This window comes from Diceros bicornis, chromosome 8 (genome assembly GCF_020826845.1).
Source record: "Diceros bicornis minor isolate mBicDic1 chromosome 8, mDicBic1.mat.cur, whole genome shotgun sequence".
Taxonomy (NCBI): domain Eukaryota; kingdom Metazoa; phylum Chordata; class Mammalia; order Perissodactyla; family Rhinocerotidae; genus Diceros; species Diceros bicornis.
Genome location: NC_080747.1, coordinates 47,930,376 through 47,949,679, shown reverse-complemented (window position 1 = coordinate 47,949,679; position 19,304 = coordinate 47,930,376). Strand labels below are relative to the sequence as shown.

General features: G+C 36.6%; 1 long non-coding RNA gene across 1 annotated transcript in view; it reads right to left on the bottom strand.

The window, feature by feature from the left end:
- Nucleotides 1-2,916: 2,916 nt before the first annotated feature.
- The window catches only part of LOC131409313 (uncharacterized), a 28,012-nt gene continuing 11,624 nt past the window's right edge, over nt 2,917-19,304 (bottom strand). Inside the window, exon 3 of the long non-coding RNA XR_009220899.1 lies at nt 2,917-3,016. This is a non-coding gene — a long non-coding RNA (uncharacterized LOC131409313). The remainder of the gene's footprint in view (nt 3,017-19,304) is intronic.

Here is a 19,304-nt window from a genome sequence, read left to right as displayed (position 1 = left end):
GGCAATAGATGTTAGCTCAGGGCACGTCTTCCTCAGCAAAAAGAGGAGAATTGGCATGGATGTTAGCTCAGGGCTGATCTTCCTCACAAAAAAAAAAAAAAGGACTATACTAGACACACTAGTAGATATCTGACTCGTAATTACTCCACCTTCCCTAAGAATGAATCCATGTACGTATGGCTTTGTCCGTACTGTTTGGCCCTGTCCCTTGGCCGTGGTTGACGGGTCTAGGCAAGACAGCTGACCCAAGTTTGGCTAATCAGAATCCTTCCCCAACATATTTCAGACTATACTATGGAAAGGTCTTAATGCATCTCTGAAGATGGAGGAGGCTCAGTGACTATTCATGGCCACATTTTCTGCTATATGGTGCCATCTAAACCTAACTTAGTTCAATATTTTCTGGAAGAATGCAATCAGATTTTAAAAATACTGCTAGCCTTAATCAGAAATTCCCTTTTATTTTGCATCTATATCTAAACTCCCAAATAAGATGCACACAAGGGGAAAATTCTGTATGGACATGTTGTCACAGTGCTAACATGCAATCTGCGTTACAGTGATATCCAGGAAATTGGGTTCCCCTTAAGACTGCCTACTGGATTTTCCTGAAAGCTGAGCTCATAGAGGGCATATTACATTATTCTTCTGGGAATGTTGGTCACATTATTTTTGCAGGACTCCCAGTCAGATGATTTTCTCATTTCTGGTATCTGCTTCAGTCATACACCTCACCTCTTTTCTTATGAAAGCAAAATGAAGAGTGGTAGGAAAATAATGATTATTGCCTACTTGGAAATAGTGTTCAGGCCCATGGTAGATATTCAATAAATGTCTGGTGAATGAAATAATTCATCCAAGTGTTATATAATATATATTATAAAATGCATAAGATGTGTCTATTAAACTGTCTGATTAATATATCCATCCTTCTATTAAGATTTTATGTTAATAGAAGTTATACATTTAAGTGAGAGCTATCAAATTCAAATTAGTCACCTTGACTAGGGGAGGCTGCCATTGCTCAAAATAAATTGAACCCTTTTGAAATCATTTTATACTACGGCATGATTTGGAGTAGCCTTAAGATATTAACAAATCTCTTACTTTTAAAGTACATTTGATTTTTTTTTCTTTTTTTTTGGCTAATGATTTAGAATCAACTGGAAAAAAAAATCGCTGGCATTAAAGAACTGGAATAGAGCTTTGAAATCATCTAATTAGTTATCAAGCCAGGAAACAATATTTCATGTTCAAAATAAATAAAGTATGACTAATTTTTTCCTGTGGATTAACTTTAGACTACTTTAAAGTAATGAGCATCACTTTCTATGGACTATACCTAATCCTCACAAGAAACCAACAATATAGGTATTATTCCCACTTTATTAATAATGATGCTAAGATTCAGACAGTATAATAACTTTCTCAAGACTGAACACTCAGTAGAGTACACCATTTAGACAAGTTTGTCTTACTAACCCTCTGCCTATATTGGTGGAGATCCTAAAGGCGTGTTCTTATAATGAGAACCTTCCTCCTTGGCTACAGTTCATTGGATCGGGGAGGGGAAGAGGTAAATTGCGTTATTAGCAGGCTAATCTTGTGTTCTTCCCATCAAAATTGGAATTCAGGTTGAGCGAGTCATTGTTTCTTTCTCTGAATAGGCCATGTAACTACCAACCTGTGGTGTGGACCTCTTTTCCCTGCCATGTTAATTCAAGAATTAGAGGCGGTTCACTCTTGTTGGGAGACATGGAATATTCTATTACCAGTTGAACTTGCTTTTCACCACCAACAGAAGTGAAGAGAATGCTAATCTGCAGAAAGAAGGATAAAACACCCGCACAGAGAGGAGCCTAGATGAAATGCAGAGAGAGGTTTTGGATGGCTTTCTGGACCCTGGTTCTATTTCTTTTCTGAGATCCAGCTACATTTCTGTACTTAGTCTCTGGAAAACAGCCCTTGTGGTGTTACATTACATTCTCCTTTTTGATGAAGCCAGCACAACTTTGTAGTAGTTATCAGTGGGTTTTGTCTGCTCATTTCTTAATTCCCATTTCTGGAAATAGCATGCTTCTTCTTTGGGTGCCTTTTTCCTCTTCACTTTATATATTGGCATGATCAGTCCATTGTGGTATCCAGACCACATAGGGAAGGCAAATGATCCAGGCCAAATCAAATATTGTAACCAGCTCTACCCCAGTGACTTGTTATAGATGGCCACATAACAGAAGTCAAGCTATTCAGAGTTCTTCCCTGTGATTTTTTTTTTTTTATATGAACACAGGAATAGAGAAATTTTCCCTCCTTCTCTGGTGTGCTTTCAAGTTAGAATGGTGTAAATCTGAAGCTTGCTTTTATTTATTTGTTTTAGTTTGTTTGTTTATATTATTCCAAGCTGTCTCTCAGGGACTTAACAATTAGAAAAATAGAATAATAATTTTCTTCCAATTTATCTCACAAAATGGTGAAAAGCTTAAACATATACATGTCAACAACTTGGCATATTCTTACCTTAAGAGATTCGATATTAGATTTAAATAAGATATATTAGTTATACTTATGTGAAAGGTCATAAAATAAAATTCCAAATCTATACTGTGCATCTTACACTAAGGTATGCATGCTGTGTTTCTAATTCTCTAATGGTTAAGATAATCCTGGATCAGGACTCTAAATTGGAGGGGGGTGGGTATATCAGTGTCTTTGTTCCTTTCAGACGTTCAGAGATCCAGGCTCATGGAGATTCCTCCGTCTTTAACACATGGCTTTCAAGGTTGCCCTGGGCAGACCAGGGGAACAGAGGAGAGGGATGATTTCTTAGCACTCTATTTATGGGCCTGCATGATCCTTATCACTTCCGCTCAAATTCCACTCACAGGAACTCAGTCATAGGACTACACCTACCTGTAAAGGAGGTTGACAAACGTAGTCTAGCCTTGGGTGCAGGAAGAAGTTGATGTGTGCTTGATAAACAACTATGCGGGTTCTGCCACACACTCTCTTGGTGGTTCTGAAATAACGAAATATAAAAGAATATACAGAATTGTGGAGCCAATCATTGCCACATAATTGAAGTAATATCTAGGCCATATGACACAGTACAAAGAACTCAGGACATGGATTCAGAAAACCATATTTCAGTCTTGTCCTTACCACTAACTCACTGTGTATTGGGAAAGTCACTTAATATGTCTAAGTTTTCTTTACCATACCAGTAAAATTGGCATATTACAATATCTGTCCTACCTACATTTCAAGGTTATTCTGGTCACTAAATTAAGTATATTATAAATTCAGAGTGCTATTCAAATGGAAGATACTTGCTAGGACACACACACACAACTACACCATTTATACACACAGAATTCCATGTGCTGTACTCTAACTCTCATGTTTTCCCATGCTGTTTGAATTTTTCCTCTATAAATAAAATATCCTCTCTCAGAGATGCTATGAAACCCCTTACATATTCCTTCTCCCCAAGACCTAAGTATTCATTTCCACAGCTTGAGGAATGTAGGCTGCTCACATACGAGTTCCTCAAGTATTTCCCTCCCTCTGCTGAAGGGAGATGTCTTACTCAAGATTATGTTCCCTCCCTGGGGGTCAGCCCACGTGCAATTCCTGTCCTTCTCAGGCGTACTTACAGTAGGCTCATTTCCTGCTTCAAGATGACTCTGAAGGACCATTCCGGGTTCAGTGAGCCCCCATTGGATTGTCTGAAGGCTCTACTGAAGTTCCACTTTTCCCTCTGCTCTACTCTGAGGCCCTCATTCCCACCCCTCCCCATGCCCATTCTGTGTTGTTCCTGAGAGCTCCTGGATAAACCTCCTGTTTGCCATCCTAGAATCTGCTTTCCAGGACACTTGACCTAAGAAAGCTTCCCACCTCCTATGCTTGCCTTTATTATGGTTTATTCTCGACACTCAGCTGCAGAGATGCTGTTAGAACAAAGTAGCTATATGAGTTTCCTAGAGCTACTGTAACCAAGTACCACAAACTGGGTGGCTTAAAACAACAGAAATCTATTGTCTCATAGTTCTGCCGGAAGTTGGAAATCAAGATGTCAGCAGAGCTATGCTCCCTTTGAGACTTGATAGAATCCTTTCTTGCCTCTTCCTGGCCTCTGATGGTGGCCGTCAATACTCGGCATTCCTTGGTTTGCAGCTCATCACTGCAAATTCAGCCTCTTTCATGACATGGCGTTCTCCCTGTGTATCTCTGTCTTCACAGGGTGTTTTCCTCTTCTTACAAGGACACTGATCGTTTTGGATTAGGGGCCCCTCTCATGACTTCACCTTTTTTTTTTTTTTTTTTTGGTGAGGAAGATCAGCCCTGAGCTAACATCCATGCCAATTCTCTTCTTTTGCTGAGGAAGACTGGCCCTGGGCTAACATCTGCGCCCACCTTCCTCCACTTTATATGGGATGCCACCACAGCATGGCCTGAACAAGCAGTGCATCGGTGCGCGCCCGGGATCTGAACCTGGGCCGCAAGCAGCGGAGCGCGTGCACTTAACCGCTACGCCACAGGGCCGGCCCCTAAGGACTTCATCTTAACTTGATTGTATCCACAAAGACTTTATTTCTGAATAAGGTCATCCTCACAGGTACCTGGGAGTGGGACATCGACATAACTTTTTGGGGTGCACAATTCAACTCATAGCAGTGACCCTGCCCCAAATCCTCCAGGTGCTCCCTATATCACTCAGCATAAACCTGAGGTGGCCTGCAAAGCACTATACAGTCTGACCCCTGACTCCTCCCTGGCTTGTTCTTCAGCTTCTCTCCCCAGAGATCACTTTCCTGCAACTATGATAGCCTCCTTATTGCTCTTTCTGCATGCTAGGCACACCTCTTAATTCAGGGCTTCGCATCTGCGCATCTGCTGACCTTTGCACCTAGAATGCTCTTCACCTAGAGACCTGCACAGCTCTTTACCTAACCTTCTTCCAGTCTGTGCACAAATGTTGCTTCTCAGTGATGCTTTCTCTAACACTTTACTGCAAACAACCTTATCCCAAACTCTATCACACTTTCTTTTTTTCCCTCTGCAGAGCTTCTCACCTTCTAATATACCATGTAATTTACTTATTCATTGTGTTTATTACAGGTCTACAATGTAATTTCCGTGGTCTCAAGGCACTTTTGCCTTAATGGGCCCCTCCCTCTATAAAAGTACTTAAAACTATATTTTATGACTGCATTGGTATGAAGAAAAATATAATCCAGGATGGATGCATTATTATAATATTCACGTCTTTTCTTCTGGTTTTAAAAGAAATTAAAATTAAAACATTTTGTGGGCCCCTAGAAGTATCGTGGGCCTTAGGCTCTGTGTCTAATGGATAAATTGGCCCTGGTTTATAACTGCCTCCCCATCAGAATGTAGGCTCTTGCAGGATGAGGACTTTTATCTGTTTTGCTCACTGATATTTCCCCAGCAAGTAAAACAGGGCCTGGCATATAGCAATGTTCAATAAATATTTGCTGAGCATATGAATGGCTAAAAAGATCATTTTGATTTTCCATTAGAATTAGTTTTCCATTCCCTTAGTGAAATAGGTTTGTGTGGCCTAATCCAGAATGTGCTGTTATTTCCACTTCAATACTTAAAACTTCAAGAATAATTCGGTAATAGGCCGACCAACCTTTGAACTAACCACAGGATTCCAGCCTCACACAACTCTTGGGAACCATGGGAAGCTTATGGTAAGTGAGCTAGTGGAATTACTTTACTTTTCTGTAGCCCACCTTGGTGCACTGGAGAGTTCTATGTCAGGAAGTTATTACAAATACTATGAGAAACATTTTTTTGAACTTTAAAAAACTTCCTTAAAGAATTATAAGAAAAATTGTTACTGGTACCTTGAGATAAACCATAATATTGAAATATCTTCTAAGTAACAAAATAAATCAGGAAAAACCTTAAAATAATTTTATAGAACTAAACTAGTGCGGTTGCCGTATTTCAGAGATTTGTTTTAATGAAAATAAAAAAAAAACTGTATGAAAACTGGTGGGTCTCAGGTGGTAGAGCAAGGATAAGAAAATGACTAAATTTGATTTGTATTTATTAGAAAAGGAGAGACCAGACCTTCAATTTGATTTGGGAAAACCAAAGTTAAACTTGCAGGGGTATAAATATTGCTTATTTTGTACTAAGAATCTTGGTACTTATGAATTTCTTAGGATAAAATGTGACCACTGAAACCTTTTTGAGAGGAAAATGTTATTTCATAGGAGACAAAAATCACTACAGTGCTGCATACATTTAATAATAGGCAGAATAGTTAAATGTACAGCTGATCAGGAACCTCCATTGTCATTTCCTTACCTTTTCTGGAACTATTGTGAAATTATCCATTTGTTCTACCTTCCACAGTCTCATGTGTTTTCCTCAGAGCTTGACTAATATTTAGTTACATATGTCTGTCCTCCATTAGACTGTTAGGGAAGCATGTACAATTTATTTTATTACATATATTATCTAGCATGATGCTTTTCCTATTGAATAGATATTCAATGAATGAAGTGTTGAATGTGAAACAATTTAAAACTATAGACATAGGTTGTTTTCATTGTATAAATACTTAGGAAATTCTTTCCTTTGAAGTTTTCTTTTTTACTACCTGACACGTATATATTTCATTTACTTATTTAAGATATGGAGTCCCAACCCCATCAGAGAAGAGCAGAAGATAGACCCATTATTTATCTAATACTTACCTAGAAACTTGCTGGGGATGTTATATACATGATCTCATTTAATAATAAAAACAACTCAGAGATATAGGAGTTATTTACCTCATATTATAAATAAAAAAAGACCACGAGCTGACTAACTCACTCAGGGTCAAACAACCAATAAGTTGAAGAGCTAAATTCAAACCTAAACCTATCTAACTTAAAAACCCACGTTCTTTCTCCTGCATCTTCACATGAACAGAGGATCAACTCTACAAACTAATATGGCATTTAGCAATGGAGCAAGCTTTTAAAGCAAGATATTAAAGATAACATAATGAATTTTTACAAAACAGCTTAAATTTTTAATTCAGTAGCCACTACATTAAAACAAGAATTCTGAATCATAATGATTTCTGCCAGGGAGACCTATATGAAAATGATTAATGCATCCCTAGGGAAAATGTAGACATTTTACAGTGACAGATACTGGTCCATCAGATTTTACATTATTTTAACATCTGTATTTTGTCATGTCTAGGTCAATTGTGAAAATGATTCTACCATTTTTATCTTCTTTGTGCTTCTTTATCTTTCGTGATTATTTATTTCTGCCTGTCTCCTTTAGTCTTTTAGAAGTCTCATCTTCACTTGCAGTGCTGATTTTTTTCTCTCTCATTTCTATGAATTTATTATTTATCCAAAGTTTCTTTATATCTTCTTTTTTTTTTAATCCCCCAGAAAGACCTTATTACAATACTATCTGTGTGATTCAAAAAAGTCCCAGTGTAGATTCATGTGCAATGTCTCTGCTCAGATTTCAGAGCTAGGGAAATATCTCTTTCCTGATAATTTGTTTTTTCTACCTTATTAGCTATTGAGGGCGATATATCCTATTATATTCCCCTTTTGTTTTGAATGCCTGAAAGGTAAGCATTTGGTTTTGTGCACAATAGCAATAGTTTCCCTGGTTGTCTGAGGTTATTATTGTTCCCATCATTACTTGCCTGTCGTCATTGTGTAAATGATGTTACGGTTTTGTCACGTGTGACCTTAATTTGTGAGATACCTCCTTTTCCTGTTGAGGGTAAGGAATAAAAAAGAGAAAAAAAATGAGAAAAGACTCAAAGAGAAAGAAAGAGAAGTGAGAAAATTCAGCATTTCATCAATTTTGCTTCAAGTCTGGCTCTGCCCTGTTTTCTTCGGTTTAAGTCAATGATTTCTGTCTTGATTTACTGAACAAGTTCTTGCTGTGTTTCCAACTTGGAGTAGCTGGGGCAGCTGCTTTACTCTTTTGTGCTTGACAACACGTCTTGATATCTCATTTCCTCTAGGAATGAAGCACTTCTTTAATTTGACAAACTTTTTCTACAGCCTGTCTTCTTCCCAGATGGGAGCCCTCCTTCTGAATGCCAGATCCACATAGGGGATCTGGGTACCCTTGGCCAGACAGCCCCAACGCTGAATGTGAGCCTCTCTGTCCATCCATCTGTTAGTATGTATATGTATGCACACAAACCTGTACGTATACACGTATATATGCACACACACACGCATATTAATAGTATTAAGCAACTCCAGTAAGAGGTGCTGGTGTATATTTATATTAATGCGAACCACTTATCCAGGCCTGTTCCTGTTATCTGTTCTGTGTTTTATTTGGTTGATTTTTCCCCTACTATTTTCCTTTCAAGATGCCTTTTACAACTCAGCCCTATGTCTAGGTTGAGATTCATGCCTGTCACTGCCAACTTTAGCCCACTGCAGGTATTCCTTTTGCTTTTGGATAACCTGGTTTAGTTTTAAATTCTTATATCTCTATAAAAAGTTAGAAACAAACATCACTTTATAGTCCCTTAGTTTCATTTGGGGTTTGATGCTATGTTAATTGTAGATTAGATCAACCTGTTTGTATGTATACATATATAAGTTTATATGTATATATTTATATTCTGCCTTGTCCAACAAAAATGATATTCATTTCTACAAGTCAGTTGTACAACTAACATATTGTCCTTCTCTGATTCAACTCATCAGAACTTTACTAGGTCTCTACTGTGTATAAGGCACTATATTAGCTCCATGTAACAAATATGAATAAGACACGAAATCTATTCTTCACCAGTCATGATCTATGCTGGAGACAAAAATACCTGCAACATACACAGATAGAGATATGGATCTTGACAGTGACTCAAATTCTGTGACTGACAATGCTTCCTAGTGGCACATTCCTGGGGTAGACATACAGATTTGTGTGAGTTCCAGAGCACTCACTGCCACTGTGACCTTTTCCTTCTCACGTGGTGGTGGTGGTGGTGATGGATTCTTTTAGGAATAATGTTGAATTCAAACCAATGTATGCCAGCTATGTGAACTTGTCTAAGTTAGTTAGCCTCTCTCTAATTCATTTCCTTGTTAACAGTACGTAGTCATATGTATTTATTAAATGAATGAATACATATGAAATATGTCTGGCACAAAGTTATTCTAGGGGATAAAGTGGTGTACAAGGCAGACAAGCTTCTTTTTCATGTAGATAAAATTTGAAAGTACTGCTATACTGGTCAAACTATAGTAACATACAGTTACATATACAATATATAGTTACTATGGTAATACTTTATATAATTGCTATAGCATATTTGAGAGATTATTTAATTCAATATATTCTGTATATTTGTTTATGTTCATATGTAATAAAAAGAGTGAACTTTTTCTTGCATCATCCAGGAATCAAGGTGGCAAAGATATTATAACTGCAAAGTGTTACATACATCATATGTATTTAATGTTTAATCGCAGGGTATGGAATATGATATAGTAAGTGTATTCAGCAACTTTCACTCAATGCAGAGATGTCGCAGTTTTTGTAAAATGCAACTTGATTTGACATTCCACTGATTCTTGAGTCTGGCCGTTGAAATGAATACCAGAGTTCCTAATATGCTATGTCACAGGTTTTAAATCACCTTCTGGCTCCTCTATTATTCTCTGAACTTAATAAGGACATTATGCCCATGTGGTCTCCAGATCTCATAAAGCGTAGGGAGATGTAACTTAAGGTATTGGAGGAAGGAGTCTGTAGATACCTCAGAATGGCCCCTTTCATCCTGACCACACCGCATGGGATGTTAACATAGATCTATGCTCTTCTCCAGCAGCTGGACCCCAGGGTAACTTCTGAGAAGTGTTGACCTCTGGACTGGCCTTATGCAGAGATGAAAGAAATGTGTGCGAGTGTTTTAAAAGCAGTGATGGAAGATTTGTCAGGCTTTTTACTATTCTTTCATCATTTACCCAAACCTCTGAGTGTGACAAAGTGAGTCACTAGAAGGCTTTTGTTAAAATGTAAACAAGTGAGATGTGCTTAATGATGTGTTAAGCAGTTACAGTCTAGTAACTTTTTTTTTTTTGTGAGGAAGATCAGCCCTGAGCTAACATCCATGCCAATCCTCCTCTTTTTGCTGAAGAAGACTGGCCCTGACCTAACATCCGTGCCCATCTTCCTCCACTTTATGTGGGATGCCGCCACAGCATGGCCTGACAAGCGATGCGTCTGTGCTCGCCCAGGATCCAAACCCGGGCCGCCAGCAGTGGAGTGCGCGCACTTAACCACTACGCCATGGGGCCAGCCCTGGACAGTCTAGTGACTTTTAGATCATTATGCTCAGTGAGAAAAACAACGTGTGTGAATGTAGATATATTGGGCCACAGTTTACTTATCTGTAAAGTGGCAATAATAGAGGGTCCTTGTTAAGATTAAATAAGTTAATATATATGAAGTACTTAGAAAAATACTTGGCACATAGAAAGCACTATATACATATATATATATATGTATATATATATATATGCTATTGTTCCTAAATTGTTTAAAACCAGAGTATCTAAGTAACTATAAGATAGCTGCTTGAAGGATATACATCAAAATGTTAATGATAGATCCTCTGGGTTTTGTGACTACATGTGATTTTTACTTTTCTTTCTTACCTATTTGTGTTTTCTAAATTTTCTATGATCAATATGAATTTTACTTATATAATAAGAAAATTATTAAAAAGTATTTTTAGGGGCCAGCCCGGTTGTGCAGCCGTTAAGTGCACGCGCTCTGCTTCAGCAGCCTGAGGGTTCGCAGGTTTGGATCCTGGGCGCACACCCACGCACTGCTTGTCAAGCCATTCTGTGGCGGTGTCCCATATAAAGTAGAGGAAGATGGGCATGGATGTTAGCCCAGGGCCAATCTTCCTCAGCAAAAAGAGGAAGATTGGCAACAGATGCTAGCTCAGGGCTGATCTTCCTCACAAAAAACAAAAAAAAAGTACTTTTAAAAGTTAATGGAAAAGGGGCTGGCCCAGTGGCACAAGCGGTTAAGTGCACACGCTCTGCTGTGGCATCCGGGGTTCCCCGGTTGGGATCCTGGGTGCCAACCGATGCACCACTTGTCAAGCAATGCTGCAGCGGTGTCCCATATAAAGTGAAGGAAGATGGGCACGGATGTTAGCCCAGGGCCAGTCTTCCTCAGCAAAGGAAAAAAAAAAAAGGAGGATTGGCAGATGTTAGCTCAGGGCTGAACTTCCTCACAAAAAATTTAAAAAGTTAATGGAAAAGATAATCTGTTAGGAAATAGTAAATGTATTATCATGGAGAGGGATAAGGGACAGCCAGGTACAATTTAAATATTCTAAGAACTGAAAGGGCAAAGTAAAAGAGAGGGGAGAAATTCCTGATTTTGCAGTCCCTTGCTTTTTTGGGGATAGGAACTGAGCCTAGCCAAAGAGAAAATACAAGAAGAAATCCAAGGAAGACTTTTTGCTGCTTCTTTTTCCAGAAGTGAGTTATTCTACATCAGAATACCAGTTTTTGAAAGAATGATGTCCTTGCTGTTTACCAATCAGATATTTTATTTATCTATTTCTGTGTAAGAAATTAACCCAAAACACAGAGGCTTAAAAAAACACATATTTAGGTGGCCGTCCTGGTGGTATAGCGGTTAAGTTCACATGTTCCACTTGGGACGCCCGGGGTTGGCCAATTTGGATGCTGGACATGGACCTATGCACCACTCATCAGGCCATGCTGAGGCAGTGTCCCACATAGAGCAACTAGGAGGATGTACAACTATGACACACAACTATCTACTGGGGCTTTGGGGAGAAAAAAGGAAAAAAGGAGGAAGATTGGCAACAGATGTTAACTCAGGGCCGAGCTTCCCCCCCAAAAAAACACCACATTTATTATTTCATAATTCCTGTGGGTTGGGAATTTGAGCCCAGCTCACCCAGGTCCTCTGTCTCAGGCAATGTCACATGGGTGCAGTAACGTTATTAACTGGAGCTGAGGCCATTTCAAGGCTCGAGTGAGGTAGGATCTGACTCCAAGCTCACCCATGTGGCTGTTGGCAGACCTCAGGTCCTTGGCGACTGCAGCTCAGTTCCTTGCCATGTGTGCCTCAGTTCCTTGTCTAAGGCCCTTAAACATGGCAGCTTGCTTCCCTTAGAGTGAAGGATCAAGAGAAAAAGGGTGAGAGAGAGAGAGAAATGGAAGTCATAGTTTTTTGGTAACCTAATCTCAGATGTGAGTTCCCTTTATTTTTTCCATATTCTATTTCTTAGGAGAAAGTCACTAAGTCTGACCTCACACTCAGAGGAGATTACACAAGGATGTGAATATCAAGAGGTGGGATCACTGGGGACATTCTAGAGACTGCCTATCACAGATGTCCTGAAGGATGTTTGTTAAGCTATAGTTATTGTAGCTTGCTCATCCTCCTTTCCTTCACAAACACTTAAACAAATGTTTAGTGTTGATCCTAAACACACACATTTTTCTTATCCTGTTGGTTTCTATGATAGTCATGAATATCTGGATATGATAAATTAACCAAATTATAGAGTTGAAGGAATCTTAGCATTTATTCCATGACCGTGCCCCTTATTTTGCATATATAAAATTTGAGACAAGAAAAAGAGAAATAACTTCACCCAAGTCATACTGCTGGTTATAGTTACTTACAATGTTACAACTAATACATGTTTCTTGACTCATAGTTTATCAAGAAATTGAAGAAGATGTTACACAAATGATGTTAATTTTATATTGTCAATATGTTAAGCCACATTGACATTTATTTTGAGATTTGACATTTATCTCTTAGGCAGCTTGTGTTATTATAACCAACATGCAAATTACCATTAGACGTGAATAGGGACTCTAACGAAAGAAAAAACGAAAAGATACATCATGGCTTAGTGGATGGCAAGAAAATTTGTGTCAGAGGCTAGAAAGATTGAGACCCAAGATATGCAATGGCAAAATATTTGGCAAAAATACCAGCAGGAAAAACCTGGAAGGCAGATTATATGCATACCAAATCTGCATCAGTCTGAGTCCCTGAATAAATTATTGGAGGAAAACCCCTGCCCCACCTATTGTATTTTAAGTGAGAGAAAAATAAAATTCTACTGTGTTAGTCCATTGAAATTTCAGGTTCATCTCTTATGGCAGCTAGTGGCACCTTAACTAATACAGTCTTTTGTGTACATATCAGTCATTTATTTTTGTCTTAATTTTGTTATTTACCAAGGACTTTGTTCCTCCTAGTTACCTGAATTTTGTAGTGTTTATCCCAAAATTATTTTAAATACACTAGAGATTAGGAATAAAGGCTATTTATTAAGCCCTTGCTTTTTGCCAGGTACAGTATTAAAACATTTAAATTGTCTCACTGATGCTTTACAGTGTGACCTATGGCAGATATACAATCTTTATTCCCATTTTATGGATGACAAAACTAAGGCTGAGCAAGCTTAAGTAACTTGGTTAAAGTTATAGCTGGTACCTGGAAATTGTGAGTAGGACTGTAGCACAGGATAGAGATGAGATTGATGATAATCAAACCCATGAATGTGGATGATAATTCCTAGAAAGTGTATCTTATGTGGGAGAGAAAAACAAAATAAAAAAATAAAGAGAAGACAAGAAAAAAAAGCCTAGTGCAGTACTTGAGAGATAGTTAACTTTAAAGCATGGGTAGAGTAAGAGAAGTGTGGTAGAAGTGATAGAAGAGCATGCTTTCATGAAACCAAAGAAAGTGAATGTTTCAGAGAGAGTAATCAAAAGTGTTAAAGATCACAGAGAGGGCAAATAATATAAGGACCAAATGACAAGTTTCCATTAGAATTATCAGCAAAAACATGACCTTGGCAAGAGCAGTGTAAGATATGGAGGAGGGTCAGACTTGTGGTGCAATGAGCTGTACGCACAGGTGAGGAACTGAAGACAGTGAGTAGATACAAAATTTTGATGAAGTTTGCCTGTGGAGGAGAAGAAGTATAAGATAGTAGCTGGAGTGAACTGTCGTGTTGAGTTTTTTTATTTCAGAAGAATTCAGTATAGAAGGAAAGGCTGATGATGCAGAACAGAAAACAGGTAATTGAGTGAACCTGAAGGGTTTCTGAGAAACCCAAAAGAATGGAATCCAATATGCAGGACAAAGATTTACATTTTAATCTGAGGATTAAAGGCGAAAAGAATCGACAGTAAGGCAATTAAGTATGTAGAATTATTTTAGGTAAGGAAGTTAAGACAATTCTTCTCTGGTGTGTTCTATTTTCTCTCTAAAGAAGGACATAAAGTCAACTGAATACAGTCGAAGGTTTGAAGAGTGGTCATGATTTTAAATATCTTCAAAAACTGAAAAGAGAGCTGATACTAAAATACAAACATAATACAGGTCTGCAGCTTGGAGGACGCAACCGAGATCAGAGGCCAGACAGTTATATAGATCAAAAGCAGTAGAATTTTACATACTCTTTGATCCACGATGTTTGGATTAGAAATTTATTCTAAAGAAGTAATTATAGATGGACCCAAGATATAGCCATAAGGGTATCCACGGCAGAATTTATGATAATGGAAAACTGACACGAACTTAAATGGTTATTGATAAGATTTGTTTAAAAAATTAAGTACATTCGTAAATAGAATATCACGAAGCCGTCAAAAATTGTGTTGTAGAATATTTAACAGCTCAGAAATATTTGTAATATGTCTAATGAAAAATGCAGGCTATAAAAAAGAACATGCATTATGATTCCTTTTTTTATAAAAATGAAAGTACTTACTGATGCATGCAAAAATGACACGAAGTGTTAAACGTAGTTACCTCTACATGATGGGATTACATGTGACTTGTATTTCCATTTGTTCTTGCCTATATTTATACTTCTTTCTATTATACAAGCATTTATAATTGCTATCATTAAAAATATCTTATTTTTTAAAGGATTTAAAAATCCTGAGAGTTTACTGACAATCTAAACTATGATTCATGACGTAGTACAGCATACCCTAAACAATTGTTTTGGGAAATATTATTCCATGTGCTGTTAATTGGTATCTATGGGGGAAAATGCTCACATAGGTTTGGAAAACTTCATTTTAATTAAAGCTTCACAGGTATGATTTTTAATGGTAGGAGTGCACAGAACTTCAAACATGCCAGTTTTCATCGAGAATCTTCTTTCTCAATTTTAATTGACACCGAATCCCTTTTGCAAGAAATATTTTTCAACGTTCTTTAAAACTAGCATTTCTCATTACTACTTTGATAAAGGGTGTTTTAGCATAAGTTTCCTTAAGACCATAGATGGTCTCTGCATTATTGTCATGATACTGATAAGCAAGAGCAGGGCTATGAAATTTTATGGGCTGAAAAAAATTGTCAGTTTTTAGAAATATATCTTCAAGGGTGCACTACTCAATGTATAGAGTTTGGTTTTTCTCATTTTAGAGATATCATTTTTTAGGTGACAGAACTTTTGCACTGCTTCAGAAATGCAACTGTTGTGCCTTTTAACAAATTTAAAACAATGAAACTATGTGACTGAATAGTGCTCATAAAAATAGTTTCTGAGAGATAGGCCAACCCGTGTTATAGAAAATAAAGATATATGAAATGCACTGACATAAGACTTTAAACTTTTTCTTTAATGGCTTCTTCCCTCACAGTCTTTGGGAAATCAAAACGTAGGCTTAATTATACATTTTATCTTTTAAATTTATTTGAGATGCTTTATCCTGAACCTGTGGAGGTGCATTTATTCTCCTCCTACTTCTTCAGCATGTTTACTCTCCTTCTACTTATTCAAGTATTTTACTTATCATAACCTATTTCTTATATTTTGAATGAACACATGCCAAAAATTCCATATGATTCATTAAGTAACGAGGGAACCAGTAATATGTTACAACTAGTTTGCTAGAGAATCCAAAGAGCAGACACCTATATAAGCTATGGTGAATGTTCAAATAAATTTGCTTAATAGATGCAAAACTGGCAAAATTAGTCAATATCCACAGAGTAATAATCAGTTTCATTCCACTGAGCATAATTAATTTGCATTTCCATGGTCAAGAATCATTCACTTTATTTTGATTTTCTACAGTTTACAAAACTATAAAATAGGTCAAAGACAATGAAAAGTGCAAATCCCATAGAGTCAGACACTCCGGAAGGGCCTGCTCTAGACAATGCATAGTTTTCCATTGAAGACACCTTGCAATCTTTTTGGTACCTTTCAAAGTCTTTCACAATTTTTTCTGACAGTCTCTCTTTATCTTGTAATTGTGATAATCTCAAAGAAAGATTTTCTTGATTACAAAATAAGGCAGGTCTCACTAGGTTTGGCCTGATTATTTACATAGGTGCAGTAGGAGTATTAATTTACCATATAGGCCTTCTTAAACTTTTTACAAATCAAGAGTTGTATAATATTTAACAATTACAAACACCACAAAGTTAACTTCTGTTTGGAAATTTTCATAGGTAACCTCAGATTTAACTTACAAAATCTTTTATTATTTACTGTCCCAAGGTGAGGAAATGAAGCCCAAGATACTCCCTCCACCATATTTCACCTGCAGTAGCTCTAAATTTGGGTGATTTTTCTCTCATAGTGCTCCAAATTTTCTAAGGTTCTTTCTTGACGTAATGGGAAGTAACCTTCCTTACTACCTGTAAACCTCCATGGACCCCAAAAAACAGGTAGCAGGCAATTTCCTTGGGAGGGTTTTGTAAACATTGTCTCTGTAATAAACCCACCATTTGATTCTCAAGAGCAGCTTGTTGTATCTGATTAAATAAGTATTGGTCTTAAATATGATACTCAAAATAAGGCCATAGTTGTACAATCATTTTGTTCTATTATATCCTGATAAAAAGGAAGACATTCTTATCAAACCTAAGCTAATAACTATATTGCCATAAAAAGTAAAGGGAAGTAATAAGAATTTCTGAATTTGGTGAGGAACGGTAATTAGGTATCATTTTAAAAATTTCATTTCAATTTACAAAAGCAGAGTTTACTCAGCTGTCCTGGGTTTCAGACAGCTTAACAAAGAGAAGGATCTTTCTTATATATTTAGGAAATAGAACATTAAAGTAATATTAATACTATTCCCCCCTAAAAAAAAGCACATTAAAATTTTCCTCATCAGTTCATTCAGTCCTAAGTAATTAATTCTTGTTCTGTTGGATATTGAGTTAGCATTTTCATGATGCCATTTGCTTCTCAGTCTAAAAGTGGTCTAGACAATGTCGGGTCAGAAGCATGTATCCAACATTCTATCCGTTGAAGTGTCAATAGTTTGAAGAACCTAATAGAGTTCTTTTCCACAAGCCTTTGAGATTGTCCTCCCGTGTTGAAGGAGACTGACCTTTTCCGTTTTTAGGAAAGTCAGTGACTGTTTTATCTGATTTTAAAAAATGATTGGACTTTTTTTAATAGAAGAAAAAAATCTTGAGATATAGTATATAATGATTCTGAAACATAGCATACATATCAAGAGTATACCAAAAATATCACATAAACTTTAGAGTAGGACCTACACGTCTGCATTTTTATAAAACTCCACAGGTTAGTCTGATGTTTATCACAGTTTAAGAACCACTGGCTTAGAAGATGGTAGATTCAAATTTAAAAAGTAAAGCAGTGGCCTATGAACATTTTAAGTAATAACTGAAACTATGACTGATAACATTCTATTGTTATTGACTAATATTATTAGATAAAGCACTGCCATAAAGCAAAACTATTATTAGATAAAGCATTACCAGATAAGGCACCTGAAAAATACAGGAAAACTTGAAAAAACTATTTCATAAGAGTTTCGATCAATGTTTTCCCTGAGGTTAAAGCATATTATTGAAAGCAAGGGCATTAACAAATACCCGAAGACTTCCCATAAGGTATGAAATTTCTGGAATATTTATGTTAATAACATTCTACCTACATCAATTAACCTGAGGAAGGCTGAGCATCTCTTCTGATTTGACAATTCTTCCCATGCAACTCATCAAACAAACCTAATTAGATACTTCTAGCATCTCTTCTTAAGAAATGAAAGAAAAAAATCTGTGATTTTCCAGGCACCCTCTGATATAGTGTAATAGTCTTAGATGTAAAAATATCCTGAAAGTTTTATCTATCATAAGATAATGACTTTTGAGAGGTAAAAATCAAAATAGTTTTCAGGAGAGATTTGGACATCTGATTTAGATAAGATCATGGGTACCTGAGAAACAGTACTCGGTTAACCATTTAATTAAAGTGAAAATAAAGCATTTAAAAAAATTAGATGGTAGGATTGTGAAGAACCTTAGTTCTTTGGAAAGTGAAAACTTTTGTTTCTGCCCTTTTTTCCCCTTAAATAATCAAGGATATAATAAAGTTAACATAAAGCACAGAAAATTATCTTGGTAAAACACAGAATTTTACAATGTAGGCAGATTACATAGAAGGTAAAGAATTACTTTTCACATTGTAGGTGAAGGTATTAATCAGTAAACCAAGGAAGCGAGCCAATCAGGATGAACAAACTGCTGAAATTTTAACAAATTTCAGAGCTTCTTTTCAGGCTCAGGTATCATAATCCAAGAAAAATAAAATTTGCCTTACAAATTTTGTTTTTTATTATGCTTTTTCATATTCTAGAACTGGTACATTACTAAGATGGCTTTTAGGGAATCTACCAGGTAAAAACTAATTTCATAATTATATTAAGATGCTAGTTATATCAACATCCAATGTATTCATCATTACTCTCTTCAAATAAATTAAAAAATGAATATTTAAACAATCAGTTTTAATTTCTAATATGGTGACTATTGGTAACTATAACTCACATAAATACAAGTTCTTGAGGGTCCTCAATAATTTCTAAGAATGTGAAGGCATCCAAAGACCAAAAAAGTTTGAGAACCCCTGCTTTGGGACAAATTGCTCTTTTTATTTAAAAAGGAAAAAAATTGAGTTTTCAATATATTGTGTGGTCTCAACTACTCATATGAATTAAAAATTTTAACAAAAGTAACTAACTTCTATTTCACACAGAAAACTGGGTGGGTGGGAAAGTGAACTCTGTCTTATTCAAGCATTTTAACACATTAACAAAGCTTGTGAAAATAAATACATAATAAAGTATTCGATAGCCACACATTCCCTTTTACAATTTCTTAAAGTGGCAAAAATGAACTTTCATTAGCATTACCCCAAGATACAGCCTCTCTATGGCATAGAAAAATTAGTAAAATATGTAAACTTTAAGTTG